General features: G+C 44.2%; 2 protein-coding genes across 3 annotated transcripts in view; one reads left to right on the top strand and one right to left on the bottom strand.

Annotated features, from left to right (window-relative positions):
- Positions 1-10,079, bottom strand: part of TMEM266 (transmembrane protein 266) — an 86,810-nt gene extending 76,731 nt beyond the window's left edge. The window contains exon 1 of the mRNA XM_059857883.1: positions 9,923-10,079. The gene's annotated coding sequence lies outside the window, so the exon portion shown is untranslated. The remainder of the gene's footprint in view (positions 1-9,922) is intronic.
- The window catches only part of NRG4 (neuregulin 4), a 46,905-nt gene that overhangs the window by 15,174 nt on the left and 16,853 nt on the right, over positions 1-14,878 (top strand). Inside the window, exon 2 of one of the 2 annotated variants that reach the window (XM_059857889.1) lies at positions 14,628-14,801. The exons of the other annotated variant lie outside the window; for it this stretch is intronic. The gene's annotated coding sequence lies outside the window, so the exon portion shown is untranslated. The remainder of the gene's footprint in view (positions 1-14,627; positions 14,802-14,878) is intronic. 2 annotated transcript variants of the gene reach the window in all.

The following is a 14,878-nucleotide window of genomic DNA, read 5'->3' as shown; positions in this document are numbered from 1 at the left end:
TCATAAATCCTATTTGCCTGCAATCATACTCTTGTTCTTCACTTCCCTTTATGCCCACCAGCAGGTCGGAAAGCTTCCAAACTGTTTTATTCTTCTGGGCATTTTCTGTTTGGTTTGGTTTGTAATACTGTCTACGTTTAAACAGTCTATATGGTCCCAAGCATTGCTGCAAACACCCATACAAAATTAAATTCAATAAACAAAAAAAATCTCTCCAACACCTTCAGAACTGCAGGTATGAGACAGTCAGTGAGACATGCACTGCAGAAGAGGCAGTCTACCATCCCAGAAGCTTTTACTGAACTCTGTTCTATTTAGTTCTTACATCAGCTGGATAACAGATGATTTAAAATACAAATATTCTATATAATATACTGCAAATCTAGGCTCTGAATGCAAACAATACCATTATCTGCTTAACAAAGACCAATTATTCACTGAATAATCAAGCTACTGTGCAAGTTCTGAATACCTGTAATACATTATTTGATAATATGGTGCCTTCTGACCTAGACAGTGCTGCCTACAGTATGTAATTAAAGGTTTCAGATACATTTTGCTTCTCTTCTGCCAAATGTTGTTCGTGCAGTATGCTTTATATACTCAGTGAAACTAAGAGAAAAACAGCCTTTTTCAGACTGAGGTGCTTTGCTAAACCATTTAAACACAGCCAGTAAAAGCCCCAAAATCACATGACCATCTAGGGAAGGAAAGTACCACTGCTATCAGTTTTTCTTGCAATATCGAATCCTCCATTTTATAACTTCATATTTTGACCACTGGCCTTCCTTTTTCTCTACCTTCATTCTAGGAAAGAACACTTGGCATTGCCTTATGGTAGCATTATAACCAAGATAAGTATTTCATTTCATTAGACATCACCAGGAGAGAAAGCCCCCGCCCCACACAGCCACCAACAAAAAGGGAGTATGTTTAAAAGTGATTTTTAAAGCTTGTGAAACACACAGGCACGAGGGTATAAAGTCCTCCCTCTCTTGACAAAATGCACTGTGCAAACCTGTCTTTCCCAGTCAATTTGTCCCACGTACCTTAATCCTTATCTGGAGGCACGAAGCAGAAAAAGCTGGCTGACTTCACTGTTCACTCAGTCCATCAAGCCAACAGCTAGCAGTGCTCCTAAGGAGGCTGTGGAACCCTTCTCACCAGAGATGCACTCACATCATTTAACCCAGCAAACATCAGTCACATCCCAGCTGCTTCCAGTTGCCTGGGCACTCAGAGACAGACCTGGCTGCATTTGCAAATGCTTCCAACAAATAACCAATTAGTCTTTGCTTGCTAGTTCACTATACCCAGTGCTTTCAGATTTGGGCCTTGGCAGGCTACCAGCTACTTGGGCTGCAGTCCTTTCCCCCTGAAAAAGGGAAATCATCTTATACTGAAAGAAGTTCTTCAAAGCAACAAGCCTATCTATGCTTCAGAATGAAGTGCTGCAGTCAGATTGGGTAAAATATCCAACTGCTAATGGAAAAAACTCCAAGTTTCTTTCCATCACTCCCAAATTTCAGAAAAGCACACGGGAGCTGCTGCTGAGCATTTTTAATCAAAAGAGAATGTAATTAAAAAATAAACCAAACATCACCCTTACAACTGGACAGTCCATAGCTCGAGATTCAAAGGGTTGTAACAGTCCCTGAGCTCCTATTCCTTGGGCTCTGGAGGGAACCCTTTGCCTGGCACCAGGCCTTCCCAGCATTTCAAAGAATACCTTCATTTACACATCAAAACTCCTGCCTTCTGGCAGGAAATGAAGCCTGGGTACCAGCCTAAAACCAGCACTTCAAGACAACTGTTATAGTCTCTTCCTCAGCTAGAACCATGGCTTTTTACCTGCACAACAGTTACTTCATTTTCTACAGCAGAAAATTAGATGCAGGAAGATGGCCAGTATCATTAAACTAAAACGCTTTAGAATCTTTAACTAAATATAATCTTTTTCAAATGTCAGTCTCAGGAGTCACTAAGGTGACTATTCTGACTTCTAAAGCAGAGAGAAACTGCCTTACCAGTTACTTCTATCTCATGAGAAGCAACCAACTAAAGGAATTCTGTCTCATTTTCACATTAAAAAACAATAGCAGGGAGACAAGTTTGGTGAAGGTGTCCATGAATCTCACTCAGCATGTAACATTTAGATTCATCACAGATTTATCCCACAACGAACTCTGAAATAAAATGTATTTCAGAAAACTTCAGTACAAGTCATATGACACCATGCATTTAAACACCCCAACCACTACTCAGAAATACTCTCCAATGCTCTGAGCTAAAAAACTGGGGCTAAAAGAAAAGCTTTGGATTTTTCTGTGCTACCCCTCCTTTTTTATTTCTTCTTCTTTTGAACTGGAAAACAATTCTGCAGGGCACAAGTCATTCACCAAGGCAGTGCAAGGTAGCTCAGCAGGGATTGAGCAGAGCCAGCTCCCCCAGTGCTGGCTGCAGATCACCAGCAGACAGGCCACAGCTCTCCCCCACAGACTTCAACAGAAGCCATGAAATACTTCCTCCTCCCCAAATCTACTCAGAATTCCCACTGTCAGTCTAGTTTCACTGCTGTGTACTGAGGGTTGAATTCCCATTTTAAAATACTTGGAAGACATACTAATGCAGAGAATATCTGCTCAAAAACAGCTCCTTCGAAGTAAATCTCAAACTTCGGAATATTTTTTTGAAACTTAAAATGAACTTTTCCCATTGCATGATGCAGTACAGAACAAAAGTTTTTCAGAAAGCTATCTACAGGCCTTTAAGTAGACTCTTGTAGGAAAAAAAAGGCAAAAAATCTCAATACTTACAATATTTAAAAACTTGACTGCACTTCTATTCAAAACAAAATGAAAACTTTAAAGAATGCAGTGAAGAAACTCTGGCCACTCTCCTCCACAAAGACAAAACTCTTCTTTCCAGTCCACAAGCACTTTCATATCACATATCACAGTGGAATCACTGCAGTTGTACAATATAATAAATATGCATGTAACAATCAAAAGTGAGGATCCCTGATCTAAACAGCAAGGAAGATTGTTTCAGATTGTTACTTTCTTCTGACTTATCTTCTACTTGTGTAGCCACCTGTTCCAATTTTAAAAAAATAGAGGCTTTTCCATGTGGCTACATGAGAAACAAGCTCTTGACTTATGCAATAGAAAATGTAGTTAACCCTCCTAACTGTAAAATAAATTGAATTTACAAACTACTTTCACAGGTACTCTTGTCTGCAGATAAGGTATCAGAATATTACAGCATAAACATCAACTTGTTTTTTTTTCAGTGGTACTCCTTTAGATAACTAGAGGAAAGCTAGGTTATTGCTATTTCAGTGTTTGCAATGTGAAATGTGATAACAAAAATGTACATGTGCTTATGGTCCCAAAGACAGTAAGACTTCTCTTTACCAGTGCTGATCCTTGATATGCAGGTAAACAAGAAATACCTGGGTATACCCAAAATGCACAGACCTGAATTAACATCTGCTATACATTTCAAGACACTACATGACAAGCTTGTGCTGGGGTGCAAAAATGCCAACGGAATTTTTCATGACATACATCCAGTATTATCTCTATAACTAAGGGGCTCCTAAGCACCTATCACCATTCACTATATCCTCATTAAAATGTATTTAGACTGCAAATCCTCTAGGATGGGACTTGTTTTTTATCTGTACTTGAAGAGTCTACTGCTCACAATGAGGATCCCAGCCTTACTGGCTTTAAATACTAGCATAGCACAAGTTGGGGTTTATTTAATGTAGGAGATTGATAATATTCAGAAAGAGCCTTTTGTGTTCATTCTGTGCTTAATTCACATATACAGCTCAGTACAAACACTTCAGCTGTCATTCTAGTAACAGTTTCTCCTACCTAAGAAATTCAAGATGGGGCCAAATTTGCCTGCATAATGATTTCACAGTAAGTGGCAACCAGATGGACAGCACACTGCCATATGCTCCCCTTTGCTCAGAGGTGGAAAAGTGAGCAAACAGAACCACAAAAAAAGTACAGAGAGTAGGGAGAAAAATACCTCTGCAGTGTGCCCATTAATTCATCTGCACAGCCCTTCCTACCAGGAGCAAGTACCAACTCCCCTGCTCCTGGCAGCTGAGGATGGAGATTCAGGGGAGCAGCGATCAGGGCAGCTCAGAGCAGCTGCTGTCCCCAGCACAGCCCTGCTTGGAGGGAGGGAGGGAGGGAGGGAGCTCACCTGGGCTCCAGCAGGGCTGCACTCCTGAGAGGAGCCAGGGCACCAGCAGGGGAAGACAACCAGCACACGGCCCTGAGAAAGGAAGGGAACAAGGACTTCCCCCCACGGAGCCTGCACTCTGTAATGAAGCACCAAGGGCCCAGAGGCTCAGAAGTTGTGCCCACTCTGCAGCCTCCTCTCAATTTTATTTTTTTTTGCCCAGAGATAACATGCGTCAAAAACTTTTAAGTAAACCTTGATGCTGCCCGTGTCCTGTACTGCTCTTTAGTTGGAGGAGACAATCTGGCCATATTAGAATGTCTCCAAGGAGTACCTGCCCTTTTGAGCTAGTTCTAAAAATAACACCTTTCCAAGTTAAACATATCTATGTAATTACACTACTGCCCCTGCTCCCAAAGTCCTTCTTCTTATGACTGAAAAAAAAAGAGAGCATTCAGATTTCTGGATGTGGCAGCTGGTAACAGAAGAAAAGCAACAAATATGAACAAGAAGCTCAGATTGGCTTTTTTTAAATACATTTGTGCAATTAACACTTGAACTTTGACCGTATCTCCCTTTCCTATTAAAAACTGCTTCCAAAGCTGTCTACTTTTATCATTCCAGATAAAAATGCAATTATTTACTACATCTGGGCTGTAAAATGCAGGCAGCTATTATATACAGAGAAAAATTATGCACTGCTTGCTGAGACACACCACATGCCTCATGTTTACATCCTGTATTTTTGCTAACTTTAATTATTACAGACAGGAGCTCTTTAGTTCACTCAAAGAAGAGCTTTCTTTACATTTGTACCATCAGCTAAATTGACTGGTAGTCCAAATGACTGCTTTTCTGTAAGAAATTATTTGTTAAACTTGAACAAAAGCATTGAAGGAAGAATTATAAAATAATTTAACAGTACAAGTCCCACTAACTTCAATAAAACTTGTATTTTGCTATTTTTATGCACGAATTTTCATTTTCTATTAGTGGAAAAACCTGGTAGGCACACTTAAATATCAGACACATAACACTTTCCACTACAAAGACTTTCACAACTTTTTTGAGAAGCACTGACACTTGCCTTGTCTGCAGGCAGCCTTTGAAGTTCCCTGGAACAGCAGAGATGAACTTTGTCTCACAGCAATCCATTCAAGTTGAACTGTTTTCCTATGCCTGCTTGCTTTTTTAATCAAGTATTAAAAAAGGTGGCCTCTCAAAAGGCAATCCAAATGGACACAAACTCCCTGTACAAAGGGCTGGGCACCTGGTACCTCTGACAGAACAGTGGCAAGTGAGCTGTGAGCACTGACAGGCTGCTGAGGCTAAAAAGCAGAGGCAGGACACAGAGCAGAAAGGAGGATGAAACAGGTCAGACTTCACCTGTTCCCCTACACAAAGCACAGACCCAAAGGTCCTTTCCCCATTCATCCAGTAACAACCTCCCAAAATAAGGCAATTACCTGAATTAGAACTCACCACTGAGGGCTCAAATCCCATTTAGGGATTTTTTTAAAGTCAACAAGGGAAGTTTATACCTCCATATAGTGTAATTTTACAAAATAAAACCCAAACCAAACAAACACACAAAAGGGGCTAAGCCTCCCAATACCAAGAGGTTCCACGTTAGAAACTAATTTGCAGGAAGGTTATTTGAGCTGAAAGTAAAGCTCTTGAAAATTCGGAGGCACCAGTTTAGAACAGCCCATTACTCCAGCTCCGTTTGCAGTAATCCTCCTCTCAGCTATGAGGATCACACACTGCTCTTCCTGCAAATCATTGCCTCATTCACTGAGCAGGGGGGCTCACACAGAGAACTGCAGCTGCCCAACCCCACATCAGGTATTTGCTGACTTACAGGTCTAACTCTGCAACCAATGGGTTTGAACATTCATTTTCAAAGGTAGTTTCATTTGTGTGTAATGCTATAGGCACGCAGGGTGCTTTACAGATGCAAGGAAAGATACAAAAATTGCCCCAAAGAAATTCTGGCTGAAACACATCAAAGCAACACTGAACTCTAGAACATGATAAAATGCAAGTGAGACGGAGGAATAAACCAGGAAATAGGCTGATGTTGCATTTTATAATGCTTACTTGGTAAACATTATCAACAAGAATCATCAGAAAACCTCCACTGCTACTTGAATTTACAAGGCCTGACTTCACTCTATTCATGCAAACCCAGTGATTTCAATGGGGTTACATGGAGGCAACAGGCTCCACTGGGACCTTATAACAAAGTTAAGAATTAAACCCTAATACATCAACTTGGCACACCAAATCCTAAGCCCAGCAAATGGGTGGGCTGAAATATGACAGACTGAGGTAACCCTGCTGCTGCCCTCAACACACCAGCTATAAATTTGGGGAAAAAATGGTTTCAATTCACCTTGGACAGAAACCTCTAGAGCCAAAGAACGAACAACAGCAAAGTTCTACCCCAGAGCAGTAAGAAGCCAACCTTTTACTATTTTTTTACTCTTCTTCTCTTGAAAATGGCATTTCACCAAGTATGCTCATATCCACCTACTACAAAAATACTCCCAAAAGTTCAGAATTTTTTTACAAGTCAAAAATCCAAGACTCCCCATTTTCCAACACCACTGATTCCAGACTTATCCTCATATTACTGGACCTAACAAGAGTGTGGCAAATACCCTTCAGCAGCATACAGAATCGCTCTAGAAGCAGTGATTTCTCTCTAGAGGAGAGAAAAAGGATGAACCAAACCTCAGTGCTCCTCTCATATACCAACTAGCAATGTAGATTCTTCAAATGGCATTTATTGGACACTTCAGATGTTAACACATGCAGCAGAAAGGACTCCAGCTCAGTCTCCTATGTCAATATTAGTTCTGCAGTGCTCACAGGGATAAAGTACTTTTTCTCTTAGTTAATCCCATTGTCCAGGAAGCAGTTTAGCTGAGCACCACTGGAACTGAAGTAACACCCCATTTGCTGCTCTGATAAAAGGTGCAGTTTTGTCCTGCATAACACAATTCAATTAATTCTTGTGCTATTGCCAGGTAATGCAACTAATTTAAAATACTGATGATGCAGGTAAATTTCAGTCATGTCAGGATCTCGCAGGGCCGTGGAGTTTCTCCTCCCAATGTGGACCTAATCACAGGCAGGAACACGGAAACCATGCACTCCATCCTGCTGGAGACTTGGTGAGCCCTGTCCCGCCGTGCTAAAGCGATCTGTGCTGCAACCTCACTGCAGCGCGGGGCTGGGCAGTGAGAGCCCAGCCGAGACAAACAGCAAGCTGCAGGCAGCCAGGCCTGGGGAGCCACCACTGAACCCACCTTGGTGTAACAGCACTACAGCACTGGGAGCCAGGAGAGGCAAAGCATCATGAGCTGTAGGCATCTTGTACAGGGCACCTTCAGAACTGTAATCACACTTACATCCAGCTAACCCTTGGGAACAGGCACAGTGAGAGGGGAGACAGCTACACTGGTATGTTCTGCATTTATGCTGTCAGTCAAGATCTGAAAATACTTCAGCTGAGTAGCAGGCTTGCACTTGTACTCATACTGCAAGCATACGTAGCTCACATCTTAATTTTCTTACTGGCCTTTTCATAAAGCAGTCCAAGTTCAGATCTTTATCTTACCTACTGCTCCAGTTCTGTCGCTGAAATAGCAGATGTGTACTCTTGCTTCTCGTCCTTGCTGTCCACTGCTGTCTTTAGCGTAATTATTACCTGATAACCACATCTCAATTTGTGTGCAACTTCCACCTCTTTTCACCCTTCAGGCAAAACCAGCATCTTGCCCTAAACAATTTTGCATCAGGACAGAGCTGCAAAAACTCCACTTTGTTCAGAAACACAGAGGAACGAGTAAGATGAGTACATGCATTGCTCCGGGAACGGGCTCCTCACTCACACCATCCCCTCACCGACTGTGGGCACACTCTTCCCAGCATTTAGGAACCATAACACGTTTGAAGTAGCACACACTGGCTTCTTATCCTATATCCTCTGTAAATGAGGAGTATTCCTCCCCTTCTCTGCACAGTTTTCTGCCTCACAAGACAGACATTGTTCACAGCATCAAGACACACGTTTTACCACACGAGATACCTGGTGCACAGTGCTAACTGCAGGATCTCCTTGCAAAGCACCTATGTGCTACTATTTCGTACAGACCAATAACCCCCCACCTAACGTGACTGTGGTAGCAACAACCCTTTTACAAGTGTCCTGCAGGAATTCTCAGCATCTTCACAGGAGCTATCAAAAAATTATTATCGGTATTGTTTCAGTTAATCCACACTTGGTTAGTAACGTTATTACAGCACGTTAAAAGTACAGAGGCTGCTTGCCCCTCTTTGTACAAATTCCAGTACTAAGCGTTGCAAAAATAGCAGGATTCCTAAGAGTCACACAGCAGAGCAGCACTTTCTGACTATGTGCCTGTGAGAGGTGCCCTGCGCTCCGACACACGAGCCTTCTCTGCTGACTGCACTCCCAGCTGTAAATACCCCTACACCATTATACATTTCACTTCTTTTACACATGCAGTCTTCTGCAGCTGTTACAACTGGGGTCAGGGGCATGCTCTAACACAGAGCTTGTAGATCAGTTTGTTCTTAAACCTTCATGTAAGAACCAAGAAATTCTGGGGACACACTTAGCAGAACCTTTCCCTAACGTCAGTATACTAACAAGCTTTGAAACCACGCACGTTCTCGTACTACTATTTTTAAGAAAAGTTACTGTGACATGCTGTCCCGTTACAGCTCATCAGTCCCTACAATTTAGATTTCACCTCTACAAATCTAACAAAAAAGGCCTATTAAGTTTATTACATTTTATGGAAGGCAAACCGAAAATTCCCTAGTAAAGAGCGCTCTAATAGTATTTCGACTCCAGAAAAGAAACTACTATTCCTTTTCTCGCTGGAGCAAGCAATGATGCTACGCCAGGACAGGGGGTTTCCAAGAAGCGATGCAGCACCTTACAGATACAGAGTACTCTGGCGTGAAGACACTGCTGAGGCACCACCGTTGGGTGGGTTTGCACACACACAGACGACGAAGGCAACTTTCACGCTCAGGCATTACCGGGGCTGTTCGGGATCCGCACACCCGAAGTTGTCCGGCCGGGCCCGTCCGGAGGCGCGCGGGCCACGCCGGCGAGCGGTGCCGGGGGACCGCGATGCGTGAGGCGCCCGGAGCGCCCCCGGCCCCGCCGGAACGCCGCTCCGGCTGCGACACCGCGGCCGCGGCCCCGCAACACCGGCGGGCGCGACCCTCGCACCGCCCCGGCCGGGCTGCGGTTCGGCTGACCCCGCGTGAGGGGGCTCGGGCCCGCCGCAGGCCGGCCCGCGGCACAGCGCCCTCAGGCCCCCTGCCCCACCGCCGGCAAGTTGGCGGGAGGCGGCGCCCGCCGCCAAACTTTGTCCGCCGCGGAGGGGCTCACCCGCCAGCGCGGCCCCCGCCACCGCGGCGCGGGGAGCCCGCCGGGCCGCCCAGCCCGACCCCGAGGACGGCGGGGCGTGCGGCGGCCCCGGGAGGCGGAGGGACCAGGATCCCCGAGCCGCGCACGGCCACGACGGGGCACGGCACGGACCCCGCTGCCCGCGCCGGAGCGCGGTGCGGTCCCGCGGCTCGGGCACGGCCGAGACCCGCTGCCCGCGCCGGGGGACGGCGCGGACCGGGGCTCCCCGCTCGCCCCTCCGTCCCTGGGGCTCCTCGCACGTACCTGCTGCCCGCGGCACCCGCGCCGCCAGCGCCCGGCGCGCGCCCCTCGCGGGACCGGCGGCCGCGCGGGGAGGAACCCGGGGACCGCCCGCGCGCGATCCCGCGCGCGCCTCCCGCCGTTCCTGCCGGGTCGCCTTGGAAACGCGGGGCCGGCGCGCGGGTCGGTCCGCGGGAGCGGAGGGGGCGCGCGCGCGCCCGCCGCGCGTCACGCGGGCGCGGCCGGGCCAATCGCGGCGGCGGGCGGCGCGCGCTGGAGTACTACGAGCCCGGAGCGAGCGGCGCCCCCGGCCCCGCCCCCCGCGGCAGCGCCGCGACCCCCGCGCCCGGCCCGGCCCCGCCCCGCCCGGCCCGGCCCGGCTCGGCCCGGCCCGGCCCTGCGGCGGCGCCGCTCGCCCCGCTCTGCCCCGGGCCCGAGGCCGGGGTTGCGTAACGGGGCCGGAGCGAGCAGCTGCAGGATTACAGCATGCGGATTAGGGATTACGTTGATTCAGCAGATTGTCCTGGGCATGTCTGAGAAAGATTACACCAGCAGAGTTTAGAATACCCGTTTGCTGTGGTAAACCCTGGTTTAAGTAGAACAAATTAACTCAATACAAAATTAAATGCACAGGGAAAAAGAGGAAGAAAAATGGAGTAAAACACGCCAAGGTTAGGAACTTCTTTAGTGCTTTAATTGAAGGTGCTTTAATGGACAAAATAATAGAGACTGAAATTCAGGTTTTGACAATTATCGCCCCTGTGTTTTGGAACAGCTGCTGTTAGCACCAGCCAGCCATTAGCGCCGGATGAATCTTAAAAAATCAAAATCGTTATTGTGCAGACTAGGTACATGTGATTCCTGATGACTGCCGCGTAAAGTAAATATCTAAACTCTTACAGCATGCATTCCTAGGAACTCGAGATTATTTAAGTGGCACTGGTCTGTTTTATTGTGTCACCATGTGCTGAATTGTCTCCTTGTACGTTAGCCTGGAATATGGATTTTTGAGTTCTGATTACTGGATCCGAGATTATTGACATTTGAGAGCTGACATTGTGAGGGACACTACATCTGCCCCTGAGGTATGAACAGAAATTAACCATGCGGAGACAAAGTTTAAGTTGTATTCATTTCAGTTGATTTCTCACAAGAGTTAGGGTTGAAACTTGGAAGCAAAAGTGCCACAGAAGCAATCAGCAAGCACACAGAATGACAGAACAGTGGGGGGTTGTTTTCCAGGACTGATAGTGATGGTTTTGAATGCAAGGGTCTTTTAAGATTTAATGATTCCCCTCATGTAAGCACACACAAGCTTGAAACTGGAAGCTCTGTCTCAAAATTACAAATCTGAGGTATGACTACAGTGGTTGCATTGGACAGAAGCCTCAGCTTTGTGGATTTGCAAATGTCTGGATTAATATCTCATACAAGAGAACCGGGGTTTTAGATGGAAATTTGCAGTTGTTTGCAAGCAGCTTAGGAAATTTTGGCAATGGGAAGTTTTCCCTGAAATTCCCTGTAATGTCTCAAATTTCAATCTGAACACCGTGATGAGAGCTTTACCGCTTGTTTTAGTGCATCACTAATCCTAGACATATTTTAGTGGATAAACATGAAAATGTAAACCTAAATTTTTTGCTGTAGGGATTTCTAAGATAAGAGGACTCAGCCATTTGCTATCATTTCAGAAAACTGCAATGGAAAGAATTTTGAAGAACTGTTTCCAAAAAAATTACCCTATCAACCAAAGCATGCTGAGATTTGTGAGCTATTTTTCATCTGCTTTAGCTTCCCTTCTTTTGTCAGAATTTCCTGATATTGTGGTTATCTCATCCTAAAAGAAACTTCCAGTGTATAAATTTGAGTAAAACATTGTTCTTATACAGATTTGTTATAAGATCTCACCTGGAATTCTTCCTTGTAGAGATCCTCATTTGTTTTGAGGCCCTAGGTTTTAGCTTTTATACTTTTCAGATTCTGTACTGCTTTAGTGTGTAGTTCTGAGCTTCATATTATGGGATGGTGAGCTCTCGTCACAGAGTGGGGAGACAAAACAATTCCTTCTCTAGGCTGGGGCCAAGGACAACCACCCAAATTTCAGGCCCAAGAGCACGAACAATGTGGACTGAAGAGAGAAAAACAAGAAGGATGGGAGTCCATAACCTAGAGCTATAACTGGACAATTAACCCCCATATGCAAATGGAGCAGAACTTATAAAAGGGAGAGACCTCGTGACCTGTTGTCCATTTTGGTTCATCTTGAGTGTAGCCCTGGCTGGGCTTTTGTACTGCTCAAGGGGGATCTGTTGAGGTCTTTCAGTAAATCCCTTTAACTGCATCTAGCCTCTGTCCTAGGCCAGCCTTCACATGGCATCAGTTTCAGGCAGTTTGATGGATTTTTTCTGATGCCTGATGCTTTTCTGTGCTCGGATCAGTTATGAGCTTCAGCCACTGAGGGTATGAGAAGTTATACCTAGGTGAGAATAACAGACTTCTTAACAAGACTTCAGGACAGTTCCTGGCTCTTGGAGAAAGTATGAGGTGTGGACTACTGACTGCTTGACAGGTATCAAGGACATCTCAGAAGGAAATTTATATCTAATCAGCAGAATAACCAGTTTTTAAATTTTTTCCCCTTCATTGTTTTCATGACCAAATATTTGAGCTCAATATTGGGGCAGAATGAGATTTTACCTTTTCTGGTTTTTAGAAAGAATACATAATGCAGTAAAATCCCATTCTCAAAGACAGCTGTAAGGTGCAACTTAATCTGAATGTACAAACAATGTGTATTTGAAACAGCCACATGACTGAAATGTTCTTCTTTAATTTGGGGGAGCGTTTATATAGAGATTAATTTTAAGAATGTTTGGATAGCAAAGATCCATAAACCAAAGCCCAAATCATTATTCAGTGCTTGCTTTTTATCTGCCTGAGCTCATTAAGACTTCCAGGTACTGTGGATGCTTAGGCCAGCTAACCAGTGGAAGTACACAAAACCAAGAGGCAATACAGATTCTGATTTATATAGATGGAGAGTAAAGCACACAGGGTCATTTAAAGACAAATCTAACGAGTTCAAGACTTGTTCCAATATATCTCAGTATACACAGGTGATGATGTATAAGCATTTCAAACAGTGCATTACTATTCTTAGCATCAGTTTAGATGACAAAGATGAGGGGAAAAGGGTAGAACTGGTAAGATTTTTCAACAAGCAGGCACAGAGCAAAACAGGCTATATTTTAAATTTCAGATTAAATTCTCTTAACTGGATATACAAAGTAACATTTCACAAACTCCCAAGATACATGGATGATAAACATTAGAGCATTCATACAATTGAATTTTTAGTTTCTGTGAGCACAGGCTATATCTGCATCTAGAGGAAGACTCAGTTTGGAAAGTGCAAGAAAGGTGCACAGATGATCTTTGTGTTTCTAGTATGTACTCAGTGCACTCTCAGACCTGAGTTACAATCAAATTTAGCAACAATTTCTGCTGTAGTGCTTTCTTTTCTTTAAATATCTTATTATCTAATGAGATGGAGAGTCCAGTTTATTCTTTTTAGAACACTGATACATACTTGAACTTCTGTTCAGAGTGCAACACCTCAGAGAAAAACATCTAAATACATGATTACCTAATTATGTACTTTTCAGTCTTAAAAAAGTCAAAGTTATGAATGCTGTCAGCAACACCTCTTTAAAAAAACCATCTTTAGACGCATATTGTGATACTTATTATCAGAACTTAAAAAATAAAGTTATGCTTCCACATTGGTGGGGAAGTATTTTCACTCCCTCCATTTGTCAGCCCCTATTTCCTTGAATGCACAGGTAACAGAGTTTGAAAAGAAATGATTCGTTGTCCCACAGCCTTCCTCAAGCTGTCTTGCTTTCTACACTCAGCTTGTAAACAGTTTGTCTTACATGGAACAATTAGTCCTAGTCCCAAGAGCTGGTGAGTTGCATAGCACATCCATTTAACACACTGATGCAGTAGAAAACCATCAGCCTCCCCTAAAAGATTTTCTGCCAGATCATTGGATTTAAGCATCTTCTGAAAAAGTTTAGCTTAGACCAGGAGCAGCCCCAGAGATACTGAGGTACATACTGACAGTAAGATGAAAGAGAGGAGATGTGAGATCCCCTTTTGGCAGCATTAAAACTGAAGCTTTTTTGTCAATTCAAGGATTCATATCCTAATTAAATCTAGTACAGGAGCTAGTCATGAAATTTAGGTTATATATCCTGTTTATATTTTATGAGAGTTCTTGGATATGATACAATTTTGTGGAGCTTTCTGTGAAAAGGGAAACTAAATGAACACAGACTATTTGCTCCAATAAAACACAAATTGAAGTCAGATTTTTGATGCCAGTGTAAAATATATGTATGATACAATTTATATGAACTACGTTTTGTGAGTATTTTGGATTCAGCCATAAACTCTAGTACTGGTAACCCTAGAAAAATATGCAAGTAATCCTGAGAGCACGAGGGCTGTTACCTGTTCTGTCCTTGGCCCCTGTACATGTGTTTGTCTTTGCTGTAACCTCACCCCACTGCACTGTATGTAAACTGGAAACCTTTTGAACAGCACATCTAGAATCCAGATCTTGATTGCTAGAAAAACAAACGTCCTGGATGATTTATTTCTTTTGGAAAGATTTGGGTTCTGAAGTGCCACATGCTGTGTTAATTGTTCTTGCTTCTGTACACAGAGCAAAGTGGAGCTGGGAGCCAGCTCACGAGGACACCCTTGGGTGGGGACCCTGCTGTTACAGCCCAGTGTCACAGGGAGCTGCCAGCTCAGATTGTCTTGCATGGGCAGGACAGTTAAAAAGCTAGAGAATCCACGTGAGGTCCCATGAAAACCAGAACCATCTACTTATAAAGTAAGTACAAATGTGTTATACCTTTTGAAATGGGCCTCTGCAGAAAGCTGTTAGTTAAAGCTGCAGTATAGGCAACT

Source organism: Haemorhous mexicanus, chromosome 13 (assembly GCF_027477595.1).
Source record: "Haemorhous mexicanus isolate bHaeMex1 chromosome 13, bHaeMex1.pri, whole genome shotgun sequence".
Taxonomy (NCBI): domain Eukaryota; kingdom Metazoa; phylum Chordata; class Aves; order Passeriformes; family Fringillidae; genus Haemorhous; species Haemorhous mexicanus.
The sequence above is the reverse complement of the archived record's forward strand: the minus strand, read 5'-3'. Positions and strand labels throughout refer to the sequence as shown.